The 25,278-nt window shown below is 39.3% G+C and overlaps 1 protein-coding gene across 6 annotated transcripts in view; it reads right to left on the minus strand.

Moving 5' to 3' along the window:
- Positions 1–25,278, minus strand: part of SLC44A1 (solute carrier family 44 member 1) — a 214,451-nt gene that overhangs the window by 118,080 nt on the left and 71,093 nt on the right. The gene's annotated exons all lie outside the window — the stretch shown is intronic.

Below are 25,278 nucleotides of genomic sequence, written 5' to 3' on the forward strand. Positions count from 1 at the left end.
GACAAAGTTGTATCCCCCAAATCACTGAAATACTGTTATATAACATGAATTATAATTTAAACATAAACTTTAATGAATATATAATCATATATAAAGTGTATCATTATAAAAATGAACATATATTGATATATACAAGGTATAGCCAAGAAGGCTGAGTAGGAAGACCCTGAGATTATCTCCTCCTATGGGCACACCAAAATTACAACAGCAACTATTGATGAGAATGATCTGAAGACTAGCAGAAAAGATTTCCCACAACTAAAGATATAAAGAGGGAATCACAGTCAGATGAACAGTGGGGTGGAGACGTGGTACAGGAAAGATCCACACCTCTCAGTAGGCAACCCACAAATGGGAGGATAATCACAATTGCAGAGGTTCTCCCCAGGGAGAGAGGGATCCGTGCCTCATATGGGCGTCCAGCCCTGGGACCCTGAGCCAGGAAAACAAGCCTCCAGAACATCTGACTTTGAAGGTCAGCAGGGTTTGCACACTGGAGAGTCAGAGGGCAGTAGGAAACAGAGACTCCACTCTTAAAGGACACACACAAAATCTCACATGCTCCAAAACCCAGTACAGATATAGTAATTTGAAATGAGTCTAGGTCAGACTCACTTGCTGATCTTGGGAGAGCCTCCTAGACAGGTAGGAGGCAATTTCAACCCACCTGGGGACATGATTGCTGGTCACAGCCATTTTGGGGAACTTGTTCTACCACAAGGACATTGGTGCTGACAAGCACCATTTTGGAGTCCTCCCTCTAGCCTATCAGCACCAGGGGCTTACCTGCCCACAAGCTGGTTACCCCAGGCCCAGGATGCCCCCCCACCCAGGACAAGCAGCCAGCCATGCAGGGACCCAACCTCACCATCCGATGGGCCAACACCAGCCCCAGGCACCATAGAGAGCTACCCCAGGACCTACTCCCACCCACCAGAGGGCCAAGACCTACTGTAAGCTATGCTGGGACACAGGCCTATCCACCAGCAGGCTAGCACCCGCCCCAAGACTCACCAAACTTTGCAGCCACCCATGCTGGGAACCAGCCCTGCCCACCAGCAGACTGACATTAGCCCCGGACCCCCTGGAACCCACTGTCAGCCATGCCAGGACCCATGTCCATCCACCAAAAACATTAAACACTGCAGGGGGAAGAGGGTGTTAAAATCGCACCTTCCTTGTTAGAATGTCTTTGAACTTAAGAGACTATCAACTTAAAATAATCATGCATAAATATGTTGTTATATATGAACCTCATAATAACCACAAATCAATAATCTATAATAGATACACAAAAAAGAGAAAGGAATCCAAACGTAACACTAAAGAGAGTCATCAAATCACAAGAGAAGAGAGCAAACGAAGAAGAAAGGAACAAAACAGAACTACAAAAACAACCAGAAAACAATTAACAAAATGGGAATAAGTACACACATATTAATAATTGCTTAAATGTGAATGGACTAAATTCTCTAATCAAAAGACATAGAGTGGCTGAATTGATAAAAAAAAAATGAAATCCATCTATATGCTGCCTACAGGAGACACACTTCAGATCTAAAGACAGATACAGACTGAAAGTGGGGGGGATGGAAAAAGGTATCCCATACAAGTGGAAACCAAACGAAAGCTGGGGTAGCAATACTTAGAACAGAGAAAATATACTTTAAAACAAAGACTGTAACAAGAAACAAAGAAGCATATCATATAATGATCAAGGGATTGATCCAAGAAGCAGATATAACAATTGTAAATCCATACGTACCCAACACAGGAGCATTTAAACACATAAAGCAAATATTAGCAGACAAAGGGAGAAATTGACACAGTTTCTTGTATTATTAATTGTTAATTGCTGATTGTATTATTAACACAAGAATAGTAGGGGACTTTAACAGCCCACTTACATTAATGGACAGAAAATCAATAAGGAAACACTGGCCTTAAATGACACATTAAATCAGATGGACTTAACTGATATATAAAGAACATCCCATCGAAAAGCAGCAGAATACACATTCTTTTCAAGTGCTCATAGAACACTGTCCAGGATAGATCACATGCTAGGCCACAAAACAAATCTCAATAAAGATAAGAATACTGAAATCATATCAAGCATCTTTTCTGGCCTCAATGATATGAGACCATAGTTGGTAGAAATCAACTATAAGAAACAAAACTGCAAAAGCCACAAACATGTGAAGGGTAAACAATATGCTACTAAACAAGCAATGGGTCACTAAAGAAATCACAGAGGAAATCAAAAAATACCTGGAGACAAATGAGAACAGAAATACAACAATCCAAAATCTATGACACGCAGCAAAAGCAGTTCTAGGAGGAAAGTTTATAGTGATCAAGTTTACCTCAGGAAACAAGAAAAATCTCAAATAAAAAACCTAACCATACATCTAAAGGAACTGGGAAAAGAAGAACAAACAAAACCCAAAGTTAATAAAAGGAAAGAAATAATAAAGACCAGAGCAAAAATAAAATGAAATAGTGACTAAAAAATGATAGAAAAGATCAATGAAACTAAGAGTGGGTTCTTTGAAAAGACAAACAAAATTGGTAAGCCTTTAGCCAGATGCATCAAGAGAAAAAGAGAAGGCCCAAATAAAGAAAATCAGAAATGAAAGAGAAGTTGCAACTAACACCACAGAAATTCAAAGCATCACAACAGATTACTATGAACAATTACATGCCAACAAAATGGACAACCTAGAAGAAATGAATAAATTCCTAGAAACATATGATCTTCCAAGACTGAATCAGGAAGAAACAGAAAATATCTACACTGATTACCAGGAAAGAAATTGATTCAGTAATCAAAAAACTCCCAACAAACCAAAGTCCAGGACCAGAGAGCTTCACAGGTGAATTCTACCAAACACTTAAAGAAGAAGTAAAACCTATCCTTCTCAAACTATACCAAAAAATTGAAATGGAAGGAATGCTTCCAAACTCATTCTATGAGGCCAGCAACACCCTGATACCAAAACTAGACAAAGACGTCACAGAAAAAGAAAATTACAGGCCAATATCACTGATGAACATAGATGCAAAAATTCTCAACAAAATATCAGCAAACCGAATTCAAGACGTTAAAAGGATCATACGCTATGATCAAATGGCATTTATCCCAGGGATGCAAGGATGAGTTAACATCTCTCAATCAATCAATGTGATACACTACATTAACAAACTGAAAAATAAAAATCACATGGTCATCTCAATAGATGTGGAAAAAAACTTTTGGCAAAATTCACCATCCATTTGCGATAAAAACTGTTAACAAAGTGGGCATAGAAGGAACATACCTCAATATAATAAAGGCCATAAATGACAAGCCCACAGTTAACATCATACTCAAAGGTGAAATGCTGAAAGCATTTCCTCTAAAATCAGGAACAAGACAAGGGTGCCCACTCTTGCCACTTTATTCAACATGGGAGGCCTAGTTACAGAAATCAGACAAGAAAAAGAAATAAAAGGAATCTAAACTGGAAAGGAAGAGGTAAAACTATCACTGATATCAGATGATGATACTATATACAGAAAATCCTAAAGACACCACCAAAAACTATCAATATTAGAACTCATCAATGAATTCAGTAAAGTTGCAGGATAAGAAAATTCATATACAGAAATCTGTTATGTTTCTATATACTAACAACAAACTATCACAATGAGAAATTAAGAAAACATCTCATTTACAATTGCATCAAAAAAAAAAAAAAAAAAAAGCCCTAGGAATAAATCTAACCCAAGGAGGTTAGAAACCTACACTCAGAAAACTCTAAGACACTGATGAAAGAAACTGAAGATGACACAAATGGAAAGATACACCATATTCATGGACTGGAAGAATTAATACTGTTAAAATTACCATACTCCCCAACACAATCCACAGAGTCAATGCAATCCCTATCAAAATATCAATGGCATTTTTCATAGAATTACAACAAATAATTCTAAAATTTGTATGGAAACACAGAAGGCCACAAATAGGCAAAACAATCTGAGAAAGAACAACAAGCTGGAGGTATCATGCTCCCTTATTGCAAACTGTACTACAAAGCTACAGTAGTCAAAACAGTGTGGTACACTGTGGTACAAAAATAGACAAATAGAAAAACGGAACAAAACAGAGAGCCCAGAAATTAACTCATGCACTTATGATCAGTTAATCTATGACAAAGAAGACAAGGATATACACTGGGGAAAAGACAGCCTCTTCAATAAACGGTGTTAGGAACACCAGCCAGCCACATGTTAAAGAATCAAACTGGACTACTTTCTCATACCATATACAAAAATAAACTCAAAATGGATTAAAGATTAAATGTAAGATCCGACTGTAAAACTCCTAGAAGATAACACAGGTAAAGTGAGAGAGTGGCATGGACATATATACACTACCAAACGTAAAATAGATAGCTAATGGGAAGCAGCTGCATAGCACAGGGAGATCAGCTCGGTGGTTTGTGACCACCTAGAGGGGTGGGACAGGGAGGGTGGGAGGGAGGGAGACGCAAGAGGGAAGAGATATGGGAACATATGTATATGTATTACTGATTCACTCTGTTATAAAGCAGAAACTAACACACCATTATAAAGCAATTATACTCCAATAAAGATGTTTAAAAAAATGCTATTAGACATTGGTCTTAGCAAATTTTTTGGATCTGTCTCCTCAAGCAAGGGAAACAAAAGAAAAATAAACAAATGGGATTACATCAAACTAAAAAGCTTTTACTTGGCAAAGGAACTATCAAAAAAATGAAAAGGCTGCCTACTGAATGGCAGAAGATATTTGCAAATGATATGTCCAATAAGGGGGTAATATCCAAAATATAGAAAAAACTCATATAACTCAACATCAGAAAAACAAACAACCCAATTAAAAAATAGGAAGAGGACCTGAACAGACAATTTCCCAAGAAGACATACAGATGGCCAACAGGGATATGAAAAGATGCTCAACATCACTAAACATCAGTGAAATGCAAACCAAAACCATAAGATATCACCTCACACCAGTCAAAATGGCTATCCTCAAAATGACAACAAGTAGCAAGTGTTGGCGAGGATGTGGAGAAAAGGGAACCCTCGTGTACAGTTACTGGGAATATAAATTGGTACAGCCACAATGGAAAATAGTACTGATGTTCCTAAAAAAATTAAAAATAGAACTACCATACGATCCTGCAATTCCACTTCTGGGTATTTTTCCAAAGAAAACTAATAAAACACTTAATTTGAAAAGGTATATGCACCCCTATGTTCATTTGCAGCATTATTCACAACAGCCAAGATATGGAATCAACCTAAGTGCCCATTGATGGATAAATGGATAAAGAAGATGTGTTACATACATGTATGTATAATGGAATATTACTCAACCATAAAAAAGAATGAAATCTTGCCAGCTGTGACAACATAGATGGACCTAGAGAGTATTATGCTAAGTGAAATAAGTCAGAGAGTGAAAGACAAATACACATATTGTTCCATATGTGGAATCTAACAAAGAAAACAATTGAACAAACATGACAAAACAGAAACAGACTCATAGATACAGGGAACAAACAGATGCTTTCCAGATGGGCCGGGGGAGGTGGGGGATGGGTGAGATAGGTGAGGGAGATTAAAAGGTACAAACTTGCAGTTACAAAATAAATGAGTCACAGTTACAAAACGTACAGCATGGGGAACAGAGTTAATATTATTGTAATATCTTTGTACAGGTGATAGATGGTAACTACTTATCATGGTGTTCATTTTGTAATATATAGAAATATCAAGTCACTATGCTGTGCACCTGGAATTAACATCATGTTGTATGTCAATTACACTTCAATTAAGAAAAGAAAAAAAAAGGGAATTCCATGGTAGTCCAGTGGTTAGGACACTGCACTTTCACTGCCGAGAGCCCAGGTTCAATCCCTGGTCGAGGAACTAAGATCCCACAAGGTATGCAGCAGGGCCAAAAAAAAAAAAAAAAAAAAATTTAATGGGTAAAAAATATCTTACTGTTTTAGTTGCATTTTTGATGAATTTGAACATTACTTCATATATTGTTCATTTGTATTTTCAATTTTTTTGTATCTTTTGCTTGTTTTTAAAATTGAGGTGTTCTGCTACTCGCTGAATCATAAAAACTTTGTATATTAAGGGTATTAAATTTATGTTAAGGCTGATACAAGTATTTTCATGATTTGCCAACTGTCACTTTGAAATATTTTTCTATTTTTGCCATCAAATCTTTTCTGTTTTATTTTTGTAATTAGTTCACTAAATTTTTATGTTTCAAAAAGTAGCTCTCCATTCTCATATCAAATGTTTCATAGATACAATTTGGTGTACAGAAAAGAGAGAAAAGATGTTACTTTAATTTTCTAAGTAATTAACCAATTATCCTAGTGCTTTTTTTTTTCTTTTTTTCGGTACGCAGGCCTCTCACTGTTGTGGCCTCTCCCGTTGCGGAGCACAGGCTCCGGACACGCAGGCTCAGCAGCCATGGCTCACGAGCCCAGCCGCTCCGTGGCATGTGGGATCTTCCCGGACCGGGGCACGAACCCGTGTCCCCTGCATCGGCAGGTGGACTCTCAACCACTGCGCCACCAGGGAAGCCCCCTAGTGCTGTTTTTAAAATATTATTTCCTGTTCATAGCATGTTGTCACTCTTCTACACTAGAGGATATGGGTTTATGTTCTCTATTTTGTTTCATTGATTCATCTGAATGTTCTGGTGTTAGTAAAAAAAAAATTTTTAAAGGACATATAAACTTGAGCTAATGAATATATAATTATAAAAATGCATTATAAAATTTAATATATAAAGTTGAATATAGACTAGAGGAAAATACACCACCAGTTCAACTACAGTCATCTCTGGATATTAGAATAAAGTGATTTTAATTTTTTTCTTCTACTTTTAGGGGCAGGACAGGAATAAAGACACAGACGTAGAGAATGGACTTGAGGACACAGGGAGCGGGAAGGGTCAGCTGGGACGAAGTGAGAGAGTAGCACTGACACATATACAGTACCAAATGTAAAATAGATAGCTAGTGGGAAGCAGCTGCATAGCATAGGGAGATCAGCTCTGTGCTTTGCGACCACCTAGAGGGTGGGATAAGGAGGGTGGGAGGGACACGCAAGAGGGAGGGGATATGGGGATATACGTATGCATATAGCTGATTCATTTTGTTATACAGCAGAAACTAACACAACACTGTAAAGCAATTATACTCCAATAAAGATGTTAAAAAAAAAAGAATTCTTATATTCTAGAATGAGTGCCAATTACTTTTGAGTTGAGATGACTATAATAATAAATGTTGTTTTCTAAAAATGTCCATTTCATATAAACAAAATACTCCCCAAGGGGCTTCCCTGGTGGCCCCGTGGTTAAGAATCCGCCTGACAATGCAGGGGACATGGGTTCGATCCCTGGTCCAGGAAGATCCCACATGCTGCAGAGCAACTAAGCCCGTGTGCCACAACTACTGAGCCTGCGCTCTAGAGCCCACGAGCCACAACTACTGAGCCCACGTGCCACAACTACTGAAGCCTGCACGCCTAGAGCCTGTGCTCCACAACAAGAGAAGTCACTGCAGTGAGAAGCCCATGTACCGCAACGAAGAGTAGCCCCCGCTCACCGCAACTAGAGAAAGCCCATGCACAGCAACGAAGACCCAACGCAGCCAAAAATAAATAAATAAAATTTTTAAAAAATACTCCCCAAATCCTAAATTATGTTTGGTTACCTGTACATTTATATTTTAGGAAAGAGAAAATTAATTAGAAATTACACTAAAACTTTTTTTAATGTTATAAAGGTAGAAGAGATGACAAAGATTGCAGATGTTATCATTTGTCCAAAGAGAAGGTAAGAGCCAGACACTCTTAACTGAGATAAACAAAGTCTAATATTATTGATCCAGGGAGAGAGTACAAGTAGGGATACTTTCTCCCAAGATAAGAGTTAAAGAACCTCCAGCCCTGGGTTCTACTCTACTGGGTCCATGGAAAGTTTTATAAAATAACGTATCTTCCAAAACCTTTCTCACGCTGTTACACTCTGTTGCTTTACAAAATATGATTCAAATCAGGAAATATAACCGAATACAAGAATTAGGTGAGAAAACTGAAAAGCAAAAAGATAAAGTCAATATATGTGCTCAGATGGATCGTATAAAGGGATATCAGGGAAAAAATTAAACAGAAAAAAAAAAGTTGGGAGTGGTGGCTATGACAGACCAGGAAGGCCTTTGCAGGTGGAGTAACCACTGAACACTTCAATGGAGCTGGGGGCCAGGAACCCAGCATGCAGGCCAAGTATAAGCTACAAACCACCAAACTAGAAAAAATGAATTTTTTGCAACTCTGTCAGTGATTCCAATACCATTAATGTTCTACATAGATAAAAGGAAAGGAAAGAAGTCAGGCAGGAAGATGTGGTTTGGAAGTGGATTCACTGATAACAAAGGATCTAGGGCACAGAGAAAACTTTCTGGCACCCTTTGTGTGGAAACAATCATTCCCTTACTAACTCTCCCTCCATCTATCCTGTGCATCTTACTGGGCATGCCCATGCCTGGGACCTTGTGTAATGAACTGCTCAAGCCAGCCACTAGGCACGGAACATGCTGGTCTTTGAGGAAGGTGTCCTAGAACCACTGAATCATTTACCACCACCACCACTAATAATAATACTATTAACAATGAAAATAATGGTAGCCAACATTTACTGAGTACTTACTATGTACCAGACACTGTATTAAACCCTTTATACATATTAACTCATTTATCCTCGCAACAATCCTGTTGTGTGTTTCTAGGTATGTGCTTGGGGTGGAAAGGGTGTGGACAGCAGAACTGGGGTGGGGTACAGGAGTTAACTGTGATGAGCAATGCCTTGAGAAATATCTGGAGAACCTCCTGACAGTTTAAAAAAACAAAAAACATGCTTGGGAAAAAGGAGAGAAAGCCAGAGGTTTCCAGGGTCTTGCAGATAGCTATATTTATCCTTCTGAGCCCCAGTTTCCTTACCTGTAAAACTGCATACCATCTACTTTATTTGTTGTAATGCTATTGACAACATACATAAAGCATCTAACAGGCAGTATATACTCAGTGATTCATATCATTAAGAAACTGACTTGCCTTTCACAAAATTTACATTTCATAGTAAGGCACTAAATTCAACACCTTCTGATATGGACATAAAACAGGACTACAATATTAGTATTTAGCTTTCACTGGAGGAAAAATCTGTGTAGGTGTAGTCATGACTGTTAGGGCATTAGCCTTGATAAGAGCTAAGCAGGTCTCCAGAACTGATCTAGCACAAGGCAAACAATATTAAGAGGGAAAGAAGAATTCTACAATGACTATAATACTGTAAAACACTGCACATTTTTTTACCCTGTGTATATGGTTCAGAAGAATCTGCTTCAATAGAACTACAAAAATAACTTTAAATGGTATCCTCAGGAATTACACTCATATACATACACGTCATTAAACTCAAAAGTCACCCAACTCCACAGTCTAAGAACACAATAAACTTAATTCCCTACACATTTCCCATATTCAAATGCATATACCCATAACACATGTGGACACACACAATGTTTAAAATAATTTGTAGGCGTTAGATTTAGATTCTATCAACATTTACTGAATGTCTGGGTGCTGGGAACTGTCACGCTAATGACTTTATTTGATCCTCACAACAACTTTATGAGATGGAGGTCTTAACCTTCCACAGAGGACAAAACAGAGATGAACTCAGTTTTGTAGTAGGGACTAACCACATGGCCCAAGAGAGCTAGTAGGTAGGCGTCAGCGTTATGAAATCAAACCTAGTCCTCCTGATTCTGAGTTTCACTCTATTTCCAATCTGCTCTATCCTTAAAATATTTCCCACAAATACAATTAATAATTTTAACTGTTCTATATTAACTCTGAATATTGTTTCCAGCATTCTGAAGTTCATCCAATCCATGGCAGCATGTCTATAAGTAATTATATTTTAACTAATTGGTATTTAACTGAATATTTACAGAGTAGGAAAAATGCTTCTATTAAACAGACAAATTTAGGCTTCATTAAAACTGCACTTTCTTGCCTTTTGATTTGAAAATGCCCTTAGCCTAGTAAATAAATCCTTAGATTAGTTTCAGTTTTCACTTCAAACAAAACGAACTTTATGGGGCAATTTTATTTTTTTGAAATGAAACAACCAACTCTCAAATAATCATGGCATTGGCAGATTTTAATAACAAATCAACAGATGAGTGTTTTTTAACTGAGAGGAGGCAAGAGATACTGGGTAAAAAGCTATAAAATATTCTAGAAAGATTTCTTAAAACATCCTACTTCCGCTCTGCCACCAGGCAAATGGATGGGAAAGGGATGGGGCATATGAATTTTGAGAAAGCATCTTATGCAACTCTAATTACACGCCTTGGTTCCTATGCCCCAACCTTTCAGGGCAGAGAACCACTGTCACAGATAATTTATAAACCTAAGTTCAAAGCAAATTTTCATTGCTATCCTCAGTGAATCTTTTACTAGACCTAGTAATAACTTAAAAACAGCTTGATATAAGCTTCCCATTCTTTAGAGGAACTAGAATGACTAAAATAGCAAAAGTGGGAATGAGAGAAGAGAAGCACCAAGAGAAAAATACCCCACAAATGAAACAGCCCAGACACCTGCAGGCACTGGCCTATACAACACGCACACAGCATGATCCCGAGAAGAACACATTTGCAAAGAGAATTGTAAAGCAGCCGAAGCGAGCTTTGAACTTAAAACTTAGGGGAAGGGAGAAAAACGTTCAAACCAAACTGTAATGCAAACATTAGAGAGGACAGCAGTTAAGACAGATAAATATATATTACGGTCGAAGTGGTTTCTGGGAATTATCGAAGGAGAGAAAAAGATGAATTCAGTTAAAACGCTGTCCTCACACGTCCTATTTCAACAAGAGAGAACTGAGACTTACAAGCTGGGCAACTAACCAAAGGCTACACAGACACGAGCCCTGGGGAGACTGACTCCCAAGGGTTGCTCTTTCCACCATTGCTATTCCAATTCAAATTGGAAAGTGAGAGGCTTCCCTGGTGGCGCAGTGGTTGAGAGTCCGCCTGCCGATGCAGGGGACATGGGTGCGTGCCCTGGTCTGGGAAGATCCCACATGCTGCGGAGCAGCTGGGCCCGTGAGCCATGGCCGCTGAGCCTGCGCGTCCGGAGCCTGTGCTCCACAACGGGAGAGGCCACAACAGTGAGAGGCCCGTGTACCGCAAAAAAAAAAAAAAAAAATTGGAAAGTGAGAATAAATGCAGTGGAAAGTGAGTTACAGAGCAATCAAATCAGTGAATTAAGATGGGTCAATCCTCTGGAATCCCAGAACAGATGAACCCCTACTTGGACATGACAGTGTTGTCCGCTACGTGGTATGAAACACCCCCATGACAAGGATTAAATAGGTCGATATGAAAACACTTCATTCATTCAACAAACATTATAAGTGTTGACTATGTGCCCACTCCTGGGCTAGGTCCTGGGGATATGAAATTCACAAAAAAACAGGGACTTCCCTGGTGGTGCAGTGGTTAAGAATCTGCCTGCCAATGCAGGGGACACAGGTTCAAGCCCTGGTACGGGAAGATCCCACATGCCGCGGAGCAACTAAGCCCGGCGCCGGAACTACTGAGCCTGCGCTCTAGAGCCCGCGTACCACAACTACTGAGCTCCCGTGCCACAACTACTGAAGCCCGCACACCTAGAGCCTGTGCTCCACAACAAGAGAAGCCGCCTCAACAAGAAGCCCGCACACCGTAACGAAGAGTAGCCCCCACTCACTGCAACTAGAGAAAGCCTGCTCTCAGCCCGGAAGACCCAATGCAGCCAAAAAATAAACAAATAATTTTTTTTTTTTAATTCACACACACAAAAAAAACCCCAAAAAACAATTCTTGAATGCAAGTAACTAGAGAAGAAAAGAAAACTACGGAGTCATCTCAAAATCACGTGATATGAGGCAGGGTTTGGATGGCAGAGGAAACGGTGTAATTCCGCAGAGGATATGGGGTTAGAGGAAGCATTACAGAGCAGGAGACAGTAGCTAAGCCACGTTTTGAAAGTGAGTAGGAATTTTCCAGACAGATGGGGAAGGGAGCATTCTAGGCAGAAGAAACTGCATATGGAAAAGCACAGAAGCATGAAAGAGCATATTTAAGGAATTGCAAATAACTTGAGAAAGTGGACTACAGGATGGGACATCAAAGGGCTATGCACCAAGGAGAGGCAGGAGCTGGAAGAAATAGCCATCCCTCGACTTGGGAGCATCTTTCAATTCTACTCCATTAGACAACTTGCTTTCAAATGGCCACGACACAGTGATGCCCTCGTATAACCAGCCTCTTGGATTGAAGGCCAGAGAGGGGAAGGCTACAGTACCAGCAGCGCGCTGCCCCAGAGATGAGCCTTTGCCATTAAATTGCCTCTCGCTGCCATGGCAACTCTCTGCAGCAAGGCTTTTTGGAGCAAAAGGTGGCAAGCAGATACTGGGTCTGCTGGCCGCCTCCTGCCAAATTTGGCTTCTCTCCTCTCTAATCAGGATGGAAGCCCTGCAGCACTAAAACTGGAAAGCCGGCTGAAAAAATCCCTCCGCCGCCTTCTGCTTTAGTGATTCCTGACACGTGTTTTCCCCAGAGGGGAATAAAAATGGAGTCTGATCATTTTCCCAATTATTACCTCATATCAATTTACAATTTATAGCCCCTTTCCACAGAGTATGCTGCCATTAGTGAGTCACACCAAAAGGAAAACAAGACAGCCTAGCAGAGGCTTCTGCTACTGCTAAATATAGACTGCAGAGAACCCCGGGTCTGTACTCCACTCACAGAGGAATTCCGCCCAGAGGAGGTTTCTTACTTCCTGTGTGGAGTGCCAGCACGGCAAATCCGGTCATCCCAGCCGGGGTGGGACCCAATTACCCCACGAAGAGCTGTGTTACACAAGAATAGCGCTACGGGGCCAGCACACTAATGTCGGTGAAACCCCACCTAACCCAACACAACTAAATGCAACATAATTAACTACAACTTTACTGGGACAAAGCTAAGGGGAGAGAGAGAAACAAGCTGAGAGCAGCCATTGGACTTCAAATTTGTAACTCCCGATAGCGGCTGACAGAGTTGTACAATTTTTATAAAGCCCCCGAGACTCTACGAAGACAGACTAGAGAACAGAAAAGGACTGAGGTGAACTGTGGGGAGCCCAACACATGAGGCTGATGACAGTGGTATCCCACTTTCCCACTGCCCCCCCCCCCAATCCCAATGAGAAAATAGTGAAACCGTCCTGAGAAAGAGGTAGTTCTTGTTAAAGCAATGCCTAAGCATGCACCTCACCAACCTCCAAAGAAGCAACTGAACCCTCACCAGCACGGCAGGTTTCTACACCAGCACCGCCATGGCCCTTGATTCACAGGTCACTGCTAAGAAGAGAAATTTTCAGAGTCCTTCTTGGGAAACTCATAGCACTGAGAGCTGGGAAAAACTTAAAACTATGGAGGAAGACCAGGTATTGGATTGAAGCAGCAACTGATATTCAGAGAATAAATACCTCCCTGACCTCACTCCCCCCGGGTCTCCAGTCTGTCCTCAAACAGCCCAGCACACTCTCACATGAGGCCTTTGCACCTCTGTCTGCCTGGAATGTTCTTTCCTCAGATAGCAGCATGGCTATTGTTAGCTCCTCCACTTGCTTCAAGCCTTCACTTAAAAGTCACCTTCTCAAAGAAGTCTTCCCTGACCACCCTATCTAAAATGCCATCTCTCTACTCTGATGCACCTTATCCATCTTTCTTGCCTTGTTTCTCCTCAGCACTTACACTCAATAAGACAATGTATATTTTACTTATTTATCTGTTTATTACCTTTCTCCATTGGTAGGGTATTAGCTCCCAGAAGGCAGAGTTATTCAACTGTTTAATTCATCGCTATATGCTCACTGCCTACAATAGTGCCTGGAATAAGAAAAGAGCTTCATTCTTATTTGTTGACTTAATAAATGGGTGGCAAGTGTGTAAGATTTTACCAAGTGTGGCAAGAGTTGAGGGGAAGGGAAAGAAGAAGATATTTTAGGTAAAAAGAGACAACTCTCATTCATTCAACAGAAATTGACTGAACACTTTGCCAGGTGCAGGGCTAAATAAGCACTAGCGATACAGTGAAAAATAAGACCAACGCAAGCCAGTGTCTCCCTTCCCAGCGTTTATAGCCCAGAGAGTAGGGAGGCAATGACAAAACTGTGTGTAAATGCTTTAACAGAGAAAGGAGGATAGCAGAGGATGCATCAAAAGGGCCCTATGAATGGAGAGTCAGGATAGGAGTCCAGTAGAAAGAAAATCTACAGCCAGAACCTAAAGAGTGAGTAAGAGTTAGCAAGGTGTGGAGGAAGAGGGGTGGGAGCAGGGGGGAAGAGAGCAGCAAAGGCTTATGAAGTGACAGACAGCATGGCATTACTGAGAAAATGGAAAAGGTCGGGATGGTTGATATGGACAGTGATGCAAGAGACAGATGGCTGGACAGCCCAGCTGGAACTAGATCACGTAGGGCCTTGCAAGTGGTATTGAAGATGTCAGAAAGTTTGGAGTTCATTCTAAAGACACTAGGAAGTCACTGAGAGTTCATCAGCTGCCATGGGGAGACTGAATTAAAGATGAGCAAGAGAGAAAGTAAGGAGACTGGGCAGGAGGCTACTGAATCTCTACCAAGAAAGGATGACTTGGACTAGGGTGAGAAAGGGAATGAAAAGGAGACTTCAAGAGCACATAGGCATAATTAAGAAAACCCGATGACTATATAGAGAGAGGGGAAGGAAGAAACTAAGAAGGACGCTTAGCATCTGATTTAGGCCAGGGCGGCTAAGGCATCCTTGGTTTGGGCTCTTGTTCCGTTCAATAAGACAGAGAACTCAGGAGGAGGAGGACAGTAAGGAGGGATAAAGACCATGTTCCAACTTCAGACAATTTGAGTCAGGGGTGTCTGTGGGGTGTCCAAGTGGACCTAGACAGTTGGCTGTAGTGTTCTAGCAGAGAAATCTGGACAAGAGACAGAGATTTTGGAATTATCAGCATATAAATGATAACCTCACCCCTAGGAGTGCATGAGATCACTAAAGTGAGTGTATGGGGTAAAGACCCTTATCCTGGGCTTCCCTGGTGGAGCAGTGGTTGAGAGTCCGCCTGCTGATGCAGGGGACACGGGTTCATGCCCTGGTCCGGGAAGATCCCACATGCCGTGGAGTGGCTGGGCCCGTGAGCCATGGCCACTGAGCCTGCGCGTCCGGAGCCTATGCTCTGCAACGGGAGAGGCCACAACAGTGAGAGAGGCCTGCGTACCGCAAAAAAAAAAAAAAAAAGATTCTTATCCTAAGTGAAATCTGTGACTCTCCTGAAATTGTAAGCAAAATTTGGTACAAATTCACGTGTAGTTTTCTGAAGAGAGACTTCATAGTTCACAGTTTTGAACAGATTGTCAAAAGCCCCCAAAGAGATTAAAACTAAGAGTAAAGTAAGATGAGCAAAGAGCCAAAAGAGGTACCAACATTGCAAAACAAACGCATGGAACTGGAAACCATGGGGAGAAAATGATTCTCCCGTTTAGCTACAGTGTCTGTCTCCTCCTTATACTTGTCCATTAAAGGGAGAAACAATTGCAAGAATGGTAAACAAGAGTCAGATATCGTATTGTGTTCCTTATACTAAACTAAGACAGAAAGCAAATTAAAACAGCCTTTTAAAAATATTTCATAAGAGCTACAAGAAAAAGTTTTCTATTTAATCTAGCTAACTAGAAGAATACCCCTAAACCCAAGTTCATGGTCAACACTACACAAAGGGATGATTGTCAAAATCATCTTGTTCCAGTACTCAAAATAAATCCTATCTGCTAAGAGCCAAAGGCCAGAAATTTATTTTTCTTTTTAGTTTTAAGCTTTACTGAGATATAATTTGCTTACCATAAAATTCACCTGTAAACTGTATAATTCAATTCAATGTTTTTAAGTGCATTTTACCAAGTTGTTCATCCATCAACACAATCTAATTTTAGAACATTGTCACCCCCAAAAGAAACCTTATATCTATTAGCAGTCACTTCCAATCCCCCCACACTCCCTAACCCCCAGCCCTAGGCAACCACTAATCTATTTTCATTCCATAGATTTGCCTATTCTGAACATTTCATATGAATGTAATCATGTAATATGTGGTCTTTTGTGATTGGCTTCTTTGACTTAGCGCAGTGTTTTTGAGGTTTGTCCATGTTGTAGCACATATCTGTACTTCATGCCTTTTGACGGCTAAATAACATTCCTTTGTATGGATATACCACATTTTATTTATCCATTCATCAGCTGGTGCACATTTGTGTTGTTTTCCCCTTTTGGCTATTATGAATAATGCTGCTGCGGACATCTGTATACAAGTTTTTGTGTGGACATATGTTTTTATTTCTTTTGGGTAGATACCAAGGAGTGGAATTGCTAGGTCATATGGTAACTCCATGTTTAATATTTTGAGGAACTGCCAGACTATTTCCCAGAGTAGCCGTACCTTTTTTGTTCCCACCAGCAATGTAAAAGGGATCCAATTTTTCCACATTCTTGCCAACAATTAACTGTATGTCTTTTTTATTATAACTATTCTAGTGGATGTGAAGTGGTAACTCACTGTAGTTTTGATTTGCATCTCCTTGATGACAAATGATGTTGAGCATCTTTTCATGTGCTTATTGGTCATTGATCTCTCCTCTTTGGAGACATATCCATTCAAATCCTTTGCCCATCACAGATCTCTTTTTAATCTTTGAGAAAGACAGAGTAAGGCAGAGAAAGGTACTAGATACTATCACACATTATAAAAAAATTATATTAGAAGAAAAAATAAGGATAAAAGTAGTGAAGGAAGAGTGTTTAGAAAGTACAGGAGTCAAAGGACTAGAAGTGAAAGAATGACTCCAGTGGGCAAAGAAGAACACCCAAGCCGGAAGGAGAGAGAAGGCTGTGGTCAGAATGGGGAATTCTTGAATCAGGTTGAATTGATTTAAGGGTGATGATGAAGATGAAGCTGGACTACAGAACAGTGAATCCTGAAAACCCCCACTGGGAAGAAATTAAAACAGTTCCATGTCTAGGGTGAGAATCAATGAGACAGAAGATGTGAAAGCGCTTTGTAAACTACGCAAATGTAAGGTTGGTTAAAATAGCTGTTTTCCCCAACTGGGTTAAAAGCTTTGATAAGTAACTTTGAAACTTGTTTTAGAAGATGGTAATAATGAAGATGATTATAATAAATAGAAGTTAACATTTATGGTTCCAGGCAATGTGCTAAAGAGTAGACATCATTTATCATACTCATTCCTCCAAAACACCCTAGGAAGTAGGTACTACTATTATCTTCACTTTACAAATGAAGATCTTTAAGCCAAACATATTCATGTTTTTCTCTCTAGTGCAAACCATCCTTGGTTACAGTGTAAACCATTACCTGCCTACTTATAGATACATCCCAATTTCAGAGAAAATCTTACCTATCAGAGGAAAACAACAAATACTATTCTCACTGCATTGCTTTTTTCTTTATATCAGAGAATCAAAGTTTTTGATAATCAAACATGCCTATCTTGGTCCTATTTTATTTCTTTATTGCTTCAATAATGTATAAATGATCTCTCCATAACAAAGGTAAGTACATAATGTTTGTTTAAAAATATTTAACTCATCTTGGGGCTTCCCTGGTGGCGCAGTGGTTGAGAGTCCACCTGCTGATGCAGGGGACATGGGTTTGTGCCCCGGGCCGGGAAAATCCCACATGCCGTGGAGCGGCTAGGCCCGTGAGCCATGGCCGCTGAGCCTGTGCGTCCGGAGCCTGTGCTCCGCAACGGGAGAGGCCACAGCAGTGAGAGGCCCGCATACCGCAAAAAAAAAAAAAAAAAAAAAAAAATTTAACTCATCTGGGATTTATTCCACATGGTATGAGATTAAGATAGAGCTAAATGCAGTTTTCTTCATATTATCATTCAACAATGTTTTTTATTAAACACTGATCGCTTTTCTCATATATTGAACTACTATGAGTTTATTTCTGATATTTCTATTTTGTTTCCATCAGTATTATTAACACACATTCAGGTAGTCTTGTTAATATACTTTGGAATAGATTTTGGTCTTGAATGGCAAAACTCCCTTTGTTCCTCTCTAAGCTACACAATCCTTAATTAGATAATGACAACTATACACACATAACTCTTACTTAGACAATGAGTAACCCCTCCCCCCTACACATTTTGTCTGGCCAGTACACTAATTGCCAGTATTTAAAGATCACTAGGGCTTCCCTGGCAGTGCAGTGGTTAAGAATCCACCTGCCAATGCAGGGGACATGGGTTCAAGCCCTGGTCCGGGAAGATCCCACGTGCTGCAGAGCAACTAAGCCCGTGTGCCACAACTACTGAGCCTGCACTCTATAGCCCGTGAGCCACAACTACTGAGCCCATGTGCCACACCTACTGAAGCCCGCGTGCCTAGAGCCTGTGCTCCACGACAAGAGAAGCCACTGCAAGGAGAAGCCCGCACACCGCAACGAAGAGTAGCCCCCGCTTGCTGCAACTAGAGAAAGCCCACGCTCAGGAACAAAAACCCAATGCAGCCAAAAATAAATAAATAAATTAAGTAAAATAAATAAAATAAAAATCAGTAGATGATAGGTGCTATGGTCTGAATGTGTCTCCCCAAAATTCACATGTTGAATTCTAACCCCCAAAGGTGATGGTATTAGGAGGTATAGGGGCCTTTGGGAGGTGATTAGGTCATAAGTGTGCCTATAAATTTCTGGCTTCTCTTGAAAAATTAGTATCACTGGGACCATGTACCCACATGCCAAGAATCAGCTAGAACCACTCAGCCACCACCTCCCCTCCTTCATATGGGCACACACATATAAAGTTCAAAGTGTCCAACATTCCCTGTTGTCTTATTCCCAGGCCACCTAAGTGACGACCAGTGTCTGCCTAAAGGCCTTTGAATTGCAACTTCTGGTTCCCTTTTCTGCCTTCAAAGACAGGAAGTTCACAGTTAATTTGATGATCAACTTCAGTAACCACACCTAACCTAGATTTCTGGTCTAATCTTTTCTCTACTTCCATGGTATGGTTCCTGATCTTTATCTTCATTTAATTATCTTAAAATATATGCACCTAATTCTAACCCTCTCAAATAATTTTATGAACAAGAACAATTTTTAAAAACATTTGCCCCCTGAAGTTCTTGCCTGCTCCTTTACTGTGTGATTTATACTATCCTCAAATTCAATTCAACATCCTATTGGTATCTTAACTCGTATTATATTAAATCTATAAATTAACTTTGTTAGTATTGTTGTCTTTATCATATTAAGACCACTCAGCCAGGAGTAGACTATATTTCTCTTACTATTTGTTTTCTTTTTTTCTACTGAAGTATTATAATTCTCTGTATTTGGCCCTATATCTTGTTAGATTTTTTAATAAAACAAGTATTATCTTTTTCATTACATTTTGCTATTGACAAAATAAATGACTGAATTCAGTTAGGCATATTTTTATAACCCATGATTTAAGCATCTCATTGCAAGACATGTTTTTGTTGAATCTCCTAAACATTCAGGATACAGTCCCTTGTCATTGACAAATAGCATTATTTTTCTCTCTATTGATTTACACACATTTCACTTATCTCATTTATATGATTTGTTGCAACTATTTATTTAAAATAATACTATAAAAAAGGTGACATCCTTATTATGTTTAATTTTAAATAGACTATTTCTCCATAATATTGGTACCTGCCACTACTATAAACTCCATAAACTTCCCTCATGCCTTCAGACTTAAAATGAAATTGTTTTCTGACAGAAGTGCCAAGGTAATTCAATGGGGAAGATAACATTTTCAATAAATGCTGCGGAAATAGCTAGATTTTTATATGGGAAAAACAAACAAACCTTGACCTCTCCGCACTGTACACAAACATTAAACGTAAGGGCTAAATAAAAAAACTTCCGGAAGAAAACAAAAAAATCTTTGTGACTTTGGGGTACAGCAATGATTTCTTAGAAAACAAAAGGCATGAACCATTAAAAAGACACATTTTTGTGTGATGTTTTTAAAATTTATCTCATGGATAAATTAGACTTCATCAAAATTAAAAACTTTCATTTGTCAAAAGATACCATCAAGAAATTGAAAAGGAAAACCTCATATTAGAGAAATATTTACAGAACATGCCTGACAAAGGCCTTTTATCTAGTATACATAAAAACTCATAACTTATTAAAACAAACAAACCAATTTATTTTAAAATGTGTAAACGACTTAAATACTTTGCAAAAGAAGATATATGGATGGTCAACTAGCACTTAAGATGCTCAACATCATCAGTCACTAGACATATGAAAATTAAAACCACAGTAAGATACCACTACACATGTACTAGAATAGTTAAGATTAAAAAGCCTGATAATATGAAATGTTAGTGAGGAGACGGAGCAGCTGTAACTCTCCTCCTTTCCTAGTGGGAATGTAAAACAGTTTGGTAATATCTTATAAAGTTAAAAATAGCCTCACCATATGACTTGGCAATCTCAATCTTACGTATCTACCCAAGAGTAATGAAACAGACCTTCATACAACATCATATACACACATTTTCAAAGCAGTGTTATTCACAATAGAAAAAAATGTTAAGCGTGGAAAACACACACACACACACACACACACACACACACCCAAAAACTGGTGAACAGATAAACAAAACGTTATATATCCACACAATGAAATACTACTCAGGAATTTAAAAGGAACAAACTACTGATATATTTAACAACATGGATGAATCTCACATTATTATGCTATGTGAAAAAAAGTGAGAAAATACTACACACTGTATGATTCCATGTATATATATGAAATTCTAGAAAAGGCAAAACTATACTGACAGAAAGCAGATCGGTGGTTATTTGCGGACAAGGATGGGGCATGGATTGACTGCAAATGAGCATGAGGTAATTTTCTGGGGGTAAAAGAAGTATGGATTATGATGGGGAGCACATGATTGTATAGTTACCAAAACTGTACACTTAAAATGGATAAATTATTATACGTAAGTTATACCTCAATAAGACTATATTTTAAATTTCATCTTGAAAATGCATTTTACAAAATGCAACTTAATCTAAGGAGTCCCAGTGGGTACTAACAAATTTAACCTACTCAGAAAGAGGTCTGGACTTTGCCCTGGGCTTTGGGGAGTTAATCTCTAAGCTTTGTAGAAGTGTCTTTATTTGCCTGGGGATTTAGGTTGAGGCAGGTAGTCAACAATGTGAAGGCTGGAGGTGGGCCTCACCAGATAGGATTTAGGGTGGAAGTTGACCACTCTTAGAAAGATCAGCAATGTCATGTAGACCAGGAGTTTTGGATCATATAGTATCAGCCTGACCAGAAGGGGCTGAGACTGAGTCAGCCACATGGGTAATGAATCATGCTTGCATAATGGAGCCCTATAACAATTCTGAATGCTGAAGCCTGGCTGAGCTTCCCAGGTGGCAATACTCCATGCATATTATCACACATCAACGCCAAGCAAGTCACATGCCCTGACTCCACGGAGAGAGAACAACAGTACAGCTTCTCTTGTTAGCATCTCCTTACAACTGTTTGCTTTTCCTTGTAATAAACTGTAACTGTGAGTGTAACAGACTTCAGTAAGTTCTGTCAGGGCTTCTGGAAAATTATCTAAACTAAAGGTGGTCTTGTGGACCCCTGAACTTGCATTTGGTGTCAGAAGTGAGTGTGGTCATGTGTGGACTGTATACCCTCTAACTTCTCAGTTGCCCTCAACTCTCACATCCAGATAAACATAATAAGTAGGTTGCAAATTGATGACTATAAAATTCATAGTTGAAGTGGTTCATAATAACCTAAAGTATATGACAAAGGTCATATCCATAAGCTTATGTACAATGACAAAATAACAAAGAACTTTTACAGCTGTCTGGTTAACCTGGAACCAACCCAAGTAGTAAGACTCTAGGTTGAGGATGTGCAATCAGTTGTTTAACTTAGACATGTCAAGTATATAACCTAGGCAGGTAACACAGAGAAACCAATCATCCCTCCCTTGTCTAGGTGTATGCCTATCATCTAATTCTGTTGAGTGGCTTTTTACTTCCTTATTTAGAACCTGCTCAACATTTTGACTTTCAAGTCCTGAATTTCCTATGGCATGCAGTTGGATCTCTTCTTTCAAATTGCTAGCAGTATTATCCAGAGTAAGTATTTTCCTAAAGGAAGAATTTCACTAGCAATACAGACGTTACTTTGTAAAAAGTGTTTTAAAAACTCAGGATAAAGAGGGTGTAATCATGAAATGACAAAAACTATTTTCCAAAGATGCCATCATAAATCTGCTTTCTGAAAGTTTAACTATCATTTTTACAACTTTCACAAGAAAAAAAATGAAAAATTAGGAAAAAATTGCATAAATAATACAGTAAGTTTCCATAGAACATCATAAATGTTACTGTTTCCAAATGCTTGTAAATTTGTGGGCAAATGAGTCCACAAATGCAAGTTCAAGTGAAGTATCTATCTAGGCTGCTCTTTTTTGTGTCAAGCCAAACTAGGACAGGTGGTAGGTTAATGTTGCAGTCAGAGAGTATTTGACAGGAGGGCACAGAGGAAAGTGCTTTCCCTCAAAGCAAAGGCAAACTCAACAAAGGCTCAAAGTATCTCCATTTGTTCAAACTTATCCTTAAGTGTGGGAATGAGCAGATATCTACTGGGCTGCTCTGAAGAATACCCGGGACACTCCATAAAACCCAGCACAACGGATAAATGTGCTACCTCTGTCCTCCTAAGTTTCTACAACTCCACAAGACAGAGCTGGGAGCTCCTTACTGTGTGCACCAGTTTTCATCAGGCTTTAGGTTGGCCTGCAGAACTCCAACCTGTAGACGATGTTCTTCAGCCAACAAGAACCAAGCTTAGCATTCTAATCGGAATCTCATCCTCACTATAGGTGGGCTCTTGGAGCTGCCTCTTGGGCCAAGAACCCACATGACCATCCATCATCAGCTCCCTCCTGCACCATCATCACTATGTATGCCCTCCTTCCACAGATCTACTTTATTTGATTTTTCCCCTGCTAGAATGCAAGTTCTGCTCTGAACCCCCAACTCACCTAACTGGGGCTCTAAAAAAATCCTACTTTGAATGACTCTGTTCCTGAGCCCCGAGTCATTGGCTGAGAGATTCTCTAACCCACATGGACAATCTAGAACTAAGAGGCAACCCTAAAGAAGGGGAAGTCAAAAACATTGAAGCCTGAGAAGGATTTGACCCACTGTTGTTGAAGGAAAGGGACCATAAGCCACAGAATATATAGGCTACAGAATACATAGGTTACCTCTAGAAGCTGAGAATGACCCCTGGCTGATAGCCAGCAAGGAAATGGAAGTTCGTCCTACAGGCACATGGAACTGAACTCTGCCAACAGCCTGAATGAACTTGGAAGAAGGTTCATTCCCCAGAGCCTCTAGTAAGGAACACAGCCCTGCCAACCCTCTGATGTCAGCCTTGTGAAACCTGGGGCAGGGAACCAGCTGAGCTGTGCTGTGCACAGAATTCTGATTTACAAAACTTTGTTGTTTTAAGGCACTTAGTTTGTGGCAATTTGTTACAGAAGCAGTAGAACTGAACACAATAGTGCTCTCAGTGCTACCACCAAATTGCCTTGTTTTCCTGTCCCTACCTGCCTGCAGTTAGGAACCCAGGAAACTGGAGTCACCCAGCTTTCAATATACAACACTTTTATAGGATGCCCCACACTGCACTGTCATAGTTTATCTGTGTATTTTGTCTTCCTCACTAGAACGCAAGCTCTTCAAGGACAGGGACTGTGAATTCCTTTTTTTTAACTCTAATTTTTTTTTCACTGCCCAAATAATATACACTGATGGTAGAAAACTTAGGAAAAAAAGAAGCATAAAAGAAAATTTAAATGACCCATAATCAACAGTTAATCACACTTAATATTTTCATGTCATTTTATACTTTATTATGTACATGTATTTTTCATATATATAAATAAAAATCACACTATATATACTGATTTATAACTTTATTTTCCCCTTAATAATGTTATGTGGATATTCCACGTCAATGGACATAATTCTATACCATCATTTTTACCGTTCCATAGTATTCAGACTGCGCCAGGTCCTCCTGTTATAACCACTCTGGTGCCCTTATATCTCGCCCTTCATAACACTTTTGACAGCTGTAATAACATTTGTGATTATATGATGATATTACTAAGTTCTGTTTGCTCTACTAGATTGTAATTTCCATGAGATAAGAGTGTGCCTATTTTTCTCAGGAGTATAATCTCCAATGCCTAACCCAAAGAAGATGGCCAAGAAATATAATTCATGAATGAATGAATGAATTAAAGCAAACCTCTCTTTTCAGCCATTTAGGTTGTTTCCTATTTTGTTATTCTTAATAGAGGTTTTTAGCACACAGTAGATTTTCAATAAATGTTTGCTGATGACTAAAATAATAAACAGAATTTTAAAGAATGGTGAAGGATAGTCATTCAGTAGGCAGTAATTTGATTTAAGCCATTGGGAGGAAGAGAAATAAGCCCTAGCGACGTAAACAGAAAGAACTGTACATAGCTGATAAAAGGATCCTCAAAGTGGATATTCTAGCAAATTGTATCTTTACTTTTCTAGTCTTTCTTTTTTTCAAACAGAGACAGGTATGCATAGTCAACAAGATTTGATAACTCTTTAAAAAGTCTTCAAAACAGGTCTATGTTTTATATGATAACTAATTTTTTTTTTAAGTTCTTCCTAAAATATATGGTTATACGGCATAGTATAGGCCCAGAAAGCTTGGCAGTCTGGTCATGAGTAGTTTAAAATGTGAACACATTCTTCATATGGGTATAATATCACAACCAACCCCCTAAATAATAAATCAGACATCATAAAAGTTAATAAGCTTTATATAGTATTGTATATCAATTATACTTCAATTAAAAAAAAAAAGAAACCAGGGGGAAAAAGTTAATAAGGTAATTAGCAAACATGGGATAGACTGAACCAGACACTAAACCTACAGAATTCTGAGATTCAGTGGCCACTAA

Source organism: Aethalodelphis obliquidens, unplaced genomic scaffold (assembly GCF_003676395.1).
Source record: "Aethalodelphis obliquidens isolate GAN/ISIS:26980383/991018 unplaced genomic scaffold, ASM367639v1 scaffold7, whole genome shotgun sequence".
Classification (NCBI taxonomy): Eukaryota; Metazoa; Chordata; class Mammalia; order Artiodactyla; family Delphinidae; genus Aethalodelphis; species Aethalodelphis obliquidens.